The 9,733-nt window shown below is 30.0% G+C and overlaps 1 non-coding gene across 1 annotated transcript; it reads right to left on the bottom strand.

The window, feature by feature from the left end:
- Positions 1-7,587: 7,587 nt before the first annotated feature.
- On the bottom strand, positions 7,588-7,694 carry LOC131172373 (small nucleolar RNA R71). The gene has a single exon (XR_009142853.1). It is a non-coding gene; the product is annotated as a small nucleolar RNA R71 (small nucleolar RNA).
- Positions 7,695-9,733: the final 2,039 nt, after the last annotated feature.

Below are 9,733 nucleotides of genomic sequence, written 5' to 3'. Positions count from 1 at the left end.
AAATTATTATTTTTTTATATGTACACACATTAGCATTTTTTTAACTTTTAATAATATATCATTTTAAAATAAAAAAATCAATATTATAAATTTCAATCATTCAATTAACTATATTAATTTTATAATTAAATTCCAACTTGACATATTATGTTAACTATTAATTTTTTTTAAGTAATATACTTATCTATTTAATTTTTTTCTCATATATATAATTTATTTTATATGCTTTGTAAGTAATTATATATTATTTAAAAATTTTATATTCATAAAATTTTATTATATATTACACACTAATTAAATATTAATGCAATAATTAAGAATTTTAAAAATATATTTATAATTAAAAATATAAATTTATTTTATATGAAATATTTTTGAAATGAACTTATAAGAAATTAAAATAAAAAAAAAACTTAAAAACATTAATTCATATGTTTGGTTAGCAAAAATTAATTTATTTTCTTGTTCATTTACATAAATTTAAATATAATTATATTAAAATATTTTTATATAAATAATTATAAGATAGAGATAGAAATATATTAGATTCATTAAAAAAGAAATTTATATAAATAAAATACTTTTCTATTTTTATAAATAAGATAAATCATAGAGATATTTTTATAAAATTTTATTTTAAATTATATTATAATAAAAATTTAATTAAGTAGAATTTAAATATAAGTAGAACTAAAAATTTTAAATTTATATAAACTCTAAAATTATATAGACAATTAAATTTTAAGTCCTAAGAATTTTAAATTTATATAAATTGTAAAGTTAAATTAAATAATAAAAAATATAATAATGAATATTATAAATAATAAAGGGCAATTTAGGTAAAGTCAATGTTATAGATATAGATTGATAGATCTAAAGTATGCACTAATTTAATAGCCCACGTTAATTTGACAATAAATTATATAATTAATTATTTAAAGATTATAAGAAATACGTTATCTTAAGATGATTAATTTGAAATAAATTTTCATTTTCTAAAATGCTCCCATAAAAAACGCAAGTTATAAAATCGAAATTAGAAAAAAAAATCTTAAATAACAAATTAGAAAAGGAAAGATTTTTTTTTGTAAGGGGGAAAACATGTAGAAATACCAAAGTTTTAATGACAACAATGTGTTATATAATAACAAAATTAAAAGTTATAATATATTTAAAGTTTAAACTATATAAAAAAATAAGTTTAATGGAGATTAATTTCATTCTGACTAAATATACATAAATTATTTATTATAAATATTTTTATGCATTAATAAAATCTTTGTATTCTTATTTTAAACAATAATTTAATAAATTAACTAGTATAAAATATAAAAATTATAATATACATTGTTATCATATTATATAAAATTTTGTGTAATTTGTTATTTGATGAGTTATAATTACAAATTAAAAGAATCTTATTATATATCAAAATTCTAAATACGATTCTAATATTAAAACTTAATATTGCAGTACTAATTTATCTCAAAAAATATTGCAGTATTAATATTTTTCAATCTTTAATATTATATATATATTTTTTATATTTTACTATATATCAAATGGTAATAGATATACTCTAAATTATTATAAAATCATATTTTTATTTGTATTTTTCAAATTTATAATTTTAATAAGTCTTTGATTCTTGAAAGGAATCCTATTTTTTCCAAGCATATTTTTACTCTTTGATGTTCAAAAAGTTTTAAATTTATATAATTTACTAAAAAACCTATATCCTTATGGTTATATATATATATATATATATATATATATATTAATTGAAATTTATTTTTAAATAAATCCTAATAAAACTTTTTTTAAAAATATTAGAACTTTATCTCTATACTTATAATTATTTACACAAAATAAATTTTAATACAACTATATCTCTTTTTCTGGTTTAATAGCAATTTATATTTCGATTACATTTCTTATTGCAATTCACTACCCTATATAATTTTCCATGCTATTGCTTTCATAAATTCTTTTTCTTTTTTCAATAATTAATTTAATTTTAATTTTAATTAAATTATTTATTCTAATTCAATTTTAATTCATATTTATTCATATATAACTTATTTTTTTTTATCTACAATTCATTTAATAATTAATAATCAATAATATACATAAATATATAATTAAGGAATGAACTTATTAACTAATAAAAATATTTTTAAATTCATATTATTTATTATGTAATAAATTTGACATGAAAACTTTTTTTTAAAACCTAAAATTAAGGGTGTTACGGTAGTATATGAGAGGAATGAAGAAAAACTCGGGATTGGTGTGGATTGGAAGATCTGTTCATGTTATAGTTCAAGAAAGAGGTGTCTCATTTCCTTCTTTGATCTTTCTAATTCGTTCACTTCAAGGCTGTTTTGAATGCCATGTAACACCATCTTTAACCAACCTCCACCATACGAATATTTTTATGCCGTTAATAAATAAATGCTTATACACTAAACTGCTGCTTGCATACTGATAATATTATAGTGTATGTGCTTGTGAAACTCAAATTTATTTTGCTTTGATTAAAACAAGAGAAAAAAAAAATAATGATATCCTTATTTGATTGAAAATGTAACAACTTAAAATTGAGACCGTTATCAACGCTAAAGAATAGGTAGATTTAAAGCCATTGGAACACGTAGCATATTTAAAACCTTCAAAAAAATTATATCAAGCTAAATTAGGGTTTTAAAAGGAGAATGATACCTCAACATCTCTCTTTAACCAACTTAAGAGAGGATTAAAGGTAGTTCTTTTAACAACTTAGGGAGCTTGAGGGTGATTCTAATGGAATTGGGTTATTTAAGATGGGAAAAGTGAAGAAAAAATGAGAAAAACTGAAGGCGAATAGGGAAAACAGAAAAGTAAGTTCAAGGAAGATTTTGGGGGTGAGCTTATAGAAGGTTATAAAAATTTCGAATTTTATATTTTTGATATGGGGACTTTGGCAGCCAAAGATATAACCTTTGACCATCAAAGGTCTCCCTACATAAATTTGATATTAAATCTCTCTCATGACTCAACTTCAAACCTTCCATCTCCTGGGACCTCGGTGGATATTCAATTTTCGGGCATATATTACATTAAAAAAAAAAATAATTCTAGACTAAATATAGGGGTAAATTTTAACAACCGTTATGGTTGTAATGCTATAGTCATTCAATTTAAAAATGTAACATAAAACCTCCATCAACTTTCAAATTTTACACAGTAAAATCCCTCTAACATTCAGTTACCAGTTTTCTAGTTAGACGTTGACCCGAATAGTTTCAGCGTAATGCTTAGTCATCATTTCTCTTTCCTCTCTCAAGCCATGTGTTAATTGAATCCTTCTATTCTCTACAGAAAAAATAATTTTTCATGTGTAGAAAGAATAATTTTACACTTTGTATATGAAAGAAAAGAAAATGCTCATTAAGCACTACGCTGGATCTGTTCATGTTAGCATCTAACTGAAAAATTAGTAATTTAAAGTCAGAGAGATTTTACTATACAAAATATGAAAGTTGAAGGGGTTTTATGTTACATTTTAAAGTTGAAGGACTATAATGTTACAACCTATAAGTTCAGGAACAGTTGTTAAAATTTATTCCTAAATATAGGATCATACCTATTTGTTGGAAAAATAGTTTAAGTCACCTATATGGATTGTCACAACCCAAATTATGGGCAGACCGGCACCAGGACTTGGGTCAACATAAGGCCCCCAAAGCCCGTGGTAATCTTAATTGTTCTAGCCCAACTATGAAGCCCATACTCTAAATCCCAATTCAAGAAACTAACCGGATAGAGTCCAGCCATAACCTGGACTATCCAACGGAGAGTTCTTAACTCGCCCAACTTGTAATCATAAAATATATCTATTTGGGGAGCTCAGCTCACCCTCATAATACTCAACATAACAATTTAATTAAATGGGAGCTCAACTCCTTCATCCAAGATAAATATCCATTCCATATATCCACACAAGCATAAATATTAGGTTTATAATTTCAAAAATAAATAAACTATTATAGTCCCAAACCAATTAAAATACTTCTAACACATGCGGGGTTCTAGATTTATAATCAATACCATATAATACTGTTATTTGCTACTAATAGACCTACGAGGAAGGAAGCAGGTTAATCACAAAATCAATTCTCCTATATCCTAAAAAAATTGAGGTGAACAGGAGTGAGCATTCGACTCATAGAGTAAGATATTGATTTTAAATATAATTTTTATAACTATCTAGGGCTAATGCATCCCTAAGGATGAAATGCAGCATATATCAACACATTCAACCAAGCCCAAATAATATTTACACAAAGAATAATTTGGAGCACTCATACACTCGTATGTCACATCAATCAAAAAAAAAAAAAAAAAAAAAAAAAAAAAAAATATATATATATATATATATATATATATATATATATATATATATATATATATGGGTGCTGATCCCCTACACAGCTCTCTTAATTCCAACCTCTACCAGCAAGATTAACTCGAGCTGGACTTTCTCTTAATAGTTCAAATGCAAGGGTCAGTGAGATCAACTCAAAATTATACTCACCGTGACTTATCACAAAAAGGACCAGGGCCCAAGCGAGACTAGCTCAAGCCGATCTGCCTGTCCTACCCATATCCAATACCACACCTCACGCACACCGACACGTACACACAGCTCCAAATTACCCTAAGGCGATACCCATATTAATTTCATCAAATAATAATGCAATACAAAGCATGCCTATAATAGCTACATGCATATACTTATAAATGATGCATGGGCATGCCTTGAATATATAATAATATTGAAATCATAAATAAAATCAATATCTACTCACAGTACACCGGAGATAATTGTGGCTACTGGGTAGAGGACGATGGCTGACCCTACTCACCTAAATAATTATATTAATGAATTTGTCAGCACCAATATAAAATAAGAACTTAGACAGTCAAAAGACACCCTAATTTATGCCAAAAATCCAGCAAAATTTCCCTTGTACCTAGAACCTACCCAACTTACAAAGTAGTTCAAATACCACTTCTAAAACCACAAGTCTCAAATTCACATCTTAACAGCATCATCTGGCCCCTCTTGGGCCCTCCAACCAGTCAAAACTCATATACTACACATAAAATAATTATTTAAAAATTTAGGGTGTTACATTCTTCCCTCGTAAAAAATTCATCCTCAAATTTTACACAAGACAGAACAATGACACAGAGTTACATATCAAATAAATATGGGTACTTGCTGTGCATATTCCGCTCTGACTCCCAAGTGCATTCCTCCACAGGACTTTAACCATAGGGATCTGCGTTGATCGAAGTTGTCTCATCTGATAGTTGATGCATGCATTTTAGATCATCATTTAGGAGTAATTTTTGCACATAATTTACCCTTGTTTATAGCTATTATTATAGATATTAGCATATATTTAGTCAATTTTATAATTTTCACACTTCTTAGTTTAATTTTTGGAATTTATTTGTTTTGTAGTTTAAATTTGGATAAATTTGGTGTATTTTGATCAGAGTAGCCATTTGGAGGAGATTAGAGTTGAATTGCAAAAATTTTTGAAATTGAGTAAAAAAAATGGCCGAGAGTTACACAACCTGCGGCACAACCAATTTAGCTTATGTCGCAGGTTGTGTCGAGCGTCATATATTCAGGCAGATTGTTACACAACCCGCGACACAACCCGCGGCATAACCTATTCAGCTTATGTCATTTTTACTGGAAATGGCTGACGTGGCATTTCCGTTACTCTGATTTTATACCTCACTTTCTCTGGAATCTTCTACCTTTTTACCCATTATAGGGCAGTCCCCTCACCTATATAAAGTCTCTTTTATCATTTTCTTTCCATAAGGAGGAAGGGAGACAATTTTGGCAAGAAAGAAAGGGAGAAAGAGGGAGCACGTGAAGCCATTTTCTAGCAGCTGCAGAACCCATTTTTTGCACTTTCCAGCAGCAGCTTCAGCTGTATTTTTCTGGGTTTTTCTACTCCTTAACTTAGATTTCCATTATTTCTTCATCTATACACTTGGGTTTGTCTTGAAACAATGATTTGTGAGTAGTTGTTTGAGATTCTAGAGATGGGTTTGTAAATGTTGTTTTTTATTGTGGTTTTGAACTGATTTAGCCATTTAAATGAAGATTGTTATATTTTGATTTATTGCTTGTGAGCTTGTTGCCTTGCTTGATGAATGGGCCCTCATTAAGTTAAGCTTTAATCCTTAATAGATGGATTGAAAAGTGAATATTAGGGATAGATAATCTTGCAATAAACTTTATTTTCTTGGTGTTAGAGATAAGCTAAGAGAATTAAGGGGACTTTCTAAAATCAATTAGAGCATTAATTGGGTTTTTGTTAGGTTTGAAATACCGTGAAAACAGGGTTTGATTTAATGAAAACCAACTTTGAGATGCTTGAAAAAGGTTTCAAAAATTTAAGAATTGATTTCTCTCAAAATTGCAATTCTCATGTGTTTGGCTAAATTAGGGATAAACCACATACAAACAATATTGAAAATCCAATCTCTAGAATGACTTTAATTTTTATTGAATTTAGATTTAATTCCTCTCAATTTCATAAATAGAAATTTCAAATTAAATTTTGGTAATCTAGTTTAATTAATTTAGTTAATTGTTTGATTTAGCTTAAATTCCTCAAATATCAATCTTAAATTTTAAATTTCATTTTACATATTTAAATTTTGCCATTCTAATTAGCTTATACTTTTATTTCCAATTTAAGCACAATTCCCTGTGGGATCGATATCATTTTTTTTAAAACTATACTACTGTGACCCGTGCACTTGCGGATACACAACATCAAGTTTTTGGCGCCGTTGCCGGGGAATTGTTTGTTTTTAAGTTGGATTTTAATTGTTTTAAGCTAATTAGAATTTTTATTTTCTTTTATTTTCACTGTTGTTCCTTGTGTTTTTCAAGTACTTTTCTTGTTTATGAGACGATCGAAAAGCACAAGTGATACTGAATTGTTGTTCAACCCAGAAATTGAAAAATTTTGCCGAGCCAACAAAAAGGAATACAAGAGAAGAAAAGAAGCAGAAAAAGAAGAACAACAAAGATTTGAGCAAGAGGAGACAATTGAAAATATGGAGAATCAAAATAGAGCTATTGGTGGAAACAATGGAGGAAATGAGCAAAATAGGCAAAATGAAGTTGTTAATCAAAATGATCCTTAGAGAAGATCCATGTTGGATTATGCTTTTCCTAGATGTGCAGATGTGAGAGATAACAGACCTATTATTAGAGCTAATCAATTTGAGTTAAAGACTGGTCTTATTCAAATGGTTCAGAATTCACAATTTGGAGGTAGTCCACTTGAAAATCCTCATTCTCATTTGAAGAAATTTTTGATGATATGTTGTACACAAAGGCAGCCTGGAGTTTCAGATGAAGTGATTCGGCCCACCTTATTTCCATTCTCTCTTCAGGATTCAGTATTAGAGTGGTATGACTCACTTCCACAAGCTACTATAGCTAATTGGGAGCAGCTATCTCAAGCTTTTCTATCTCAATTTTTCCCACCTGGGAAAACCACTCATTTGAGGAATTTGATGGTAGCTTTTAAGCCAAGGGATGATGAAACTTTGTATGAATCTTGGATGAGATTTAAGGAGCTTGAAAGGCAATGTCCTCATCATGAAATACCCAAATGGATGATTGTTCAGAATTTCTACACTGAGTTACTCCGACCATAAGAAACACAATTGATTCATAGCGGAGGAGATTTCATGAGAATGACAAGTGAAGAATGCTATGATCTATTAGAGAAGATTGCTCATAATACCCATTTGTGGGGAAATCCTAGAGCACTTGAGCCAAAGAAAGCTGGGATTTATGAACTTGACTCAGTTAGCTATATGAATGCAAGATTTGACCAGTTGACTCAGCTTCTTAGTGATTTTTGCACAAAGGCAACAACCTCAACTCCTACAACTATGCAACAAGTTGCCTTCACAGATGGAACTCAAAGTTGTGGAGTTGATTACTCTTCTTATGGTGATGATTATTTGCAAGAACAAGCTGCTTATGCAGGAGGTTATCAACAGAAACCTATGGGAAATTCTTACTCTAATGTGAACAACTCAACATGGAGACCACAAGCAAATTTTGCTCAACAAGGTCAAAGCTCAAATTATCCTCATAACCAGCAATATATGCAGCAGAATAGGCCTCAATTTCAGCCTCAATTTCAGCCCACAAGGCAGCCACAACCTGGATATCAATTAAGAGCACAACAATCCCTTCCACCTCATGAACCGAAGCCAACCTTGGAAAGCATGATGGAGAAATTTTTTACTGAACAAAGCAAGATGAATAGCGAATTGGAGGAAGAAATGCAACACATGAGACAAACCATGAATCAATTACAAGTTCACAACCGCATGTTGGAGACTCAATTGGCTCAACAAGCAAGCTCATCAGGAAGCAAATCCTATGGGAAACTACCTAGCCAACCACAAAGCCCTCATGAACAATGTAAGGTTGTGACCTTGAGAAGTGGTAAGAAAGTTGGTCAAGAGAGTGAAAATAAGAGAGAAGAAAAAGAGAGCACAAAAGAAGAAAATTTAATTGAGAGCAAGAAAAATGAAAAAGAAGAAGAAAGAAAAAGTGAGCAAGATGAGGGAGAGAAACCATACATCCCACCTGAGCCTTACAAGCCCACCCTTCCCTACCCTCAAAGATTCATCAAGCATAAGCTAGACAAACAATTTGGCAAATTCCTTGAAGTGCTAAAGAAGTTGTATATCAATGTGCCATTCACTGAGGCACTATCCCAAATGCCAAGTTATGCCAAGTTTTTTAAGGAGATTCTTACCAACAAGAGAAGGCTAGAAGATTATGACACCATCAACTTGGGAGAGCAATGCAGTGCTATAATTCAGAAGAAGTTACCTCCCAAACTCAAAGATCCGGGTGTGTTTTCCATCCCTTGTCATATTGGTGATAATTGTGTGGCAAATGCCTTATGTGACCTTGGAGCTAGTGTTAGCCTAATGCCTCTTTCAATTTATGAGAAGTTTAATATGGGAGAGTTGAAGCCCACAAACATGTATCTTTCATTGGCTGACCGTTCAATTAAGTATCTAGAAGGCATTCTTGAAAATGTGCCTATCAAGGTTGGGAAATTCTACATTCCAGTGGACTTTGTCATTTTAGATATGGAAGAAGACACAAAAATTCCTATCTTATTGGGAAGACCCTTTTTGGCAACAGCTGGTGCATTAATTGATGTAAAGGGTGAGAAATTGACACTTAGAGTGGGAGATGATCAAATGATATTCAACATCAATCCAGCCATGAAAAGGAAACATGAAGAAGTTGAGTCTTGTTTGCGGGTAGACATTATTGATGAGATTGTTCAAGAGCATTTAAGAAAAAACTATCCACAAGACCCACTTGAAAATTGCTTAGTCCATGGTGGGAGCATTGATGATGATAATCACAACATAGCTGCTTTTGCACAATACTTGGAGAGCTCTCCACCACATCCTGAAGCCACAATTTTTCAGCTTGAAGAAGTGCAAAATTTGGAGATCAAACCACCATCATTAAAGGTAGAGGATGCCCCAAAGGTAGATCTTAAACCTCTTCCTTCCAACCTCAGGTATGCTTTTTTTGGACCCAATGGAACATATTCTGTTATAATTAATGCATCTTTGACTGATATTGAGAATGAAAAAT

This window comes from Hevea brasiliensis, chromosome 13, assembly GCF_030052815.1.
Source record: "Hevea brasiliensis isolate MT/VB/25A 57/8 chromosome 13, ASM3005281v1, whole genome shotgun sequence".
NCBI lineage: Eukaryota > Viridiplantae > Streptophyta > Magnoliopsida > Malpighiales > Euphorbiaceae > Hevea > Hevea brasiliensis.
The sequence above is the reverse complement of the archived record's forward strand: the minus strand, read 5'-3'. Positions and strand labels throughout refer to the sequence as shown.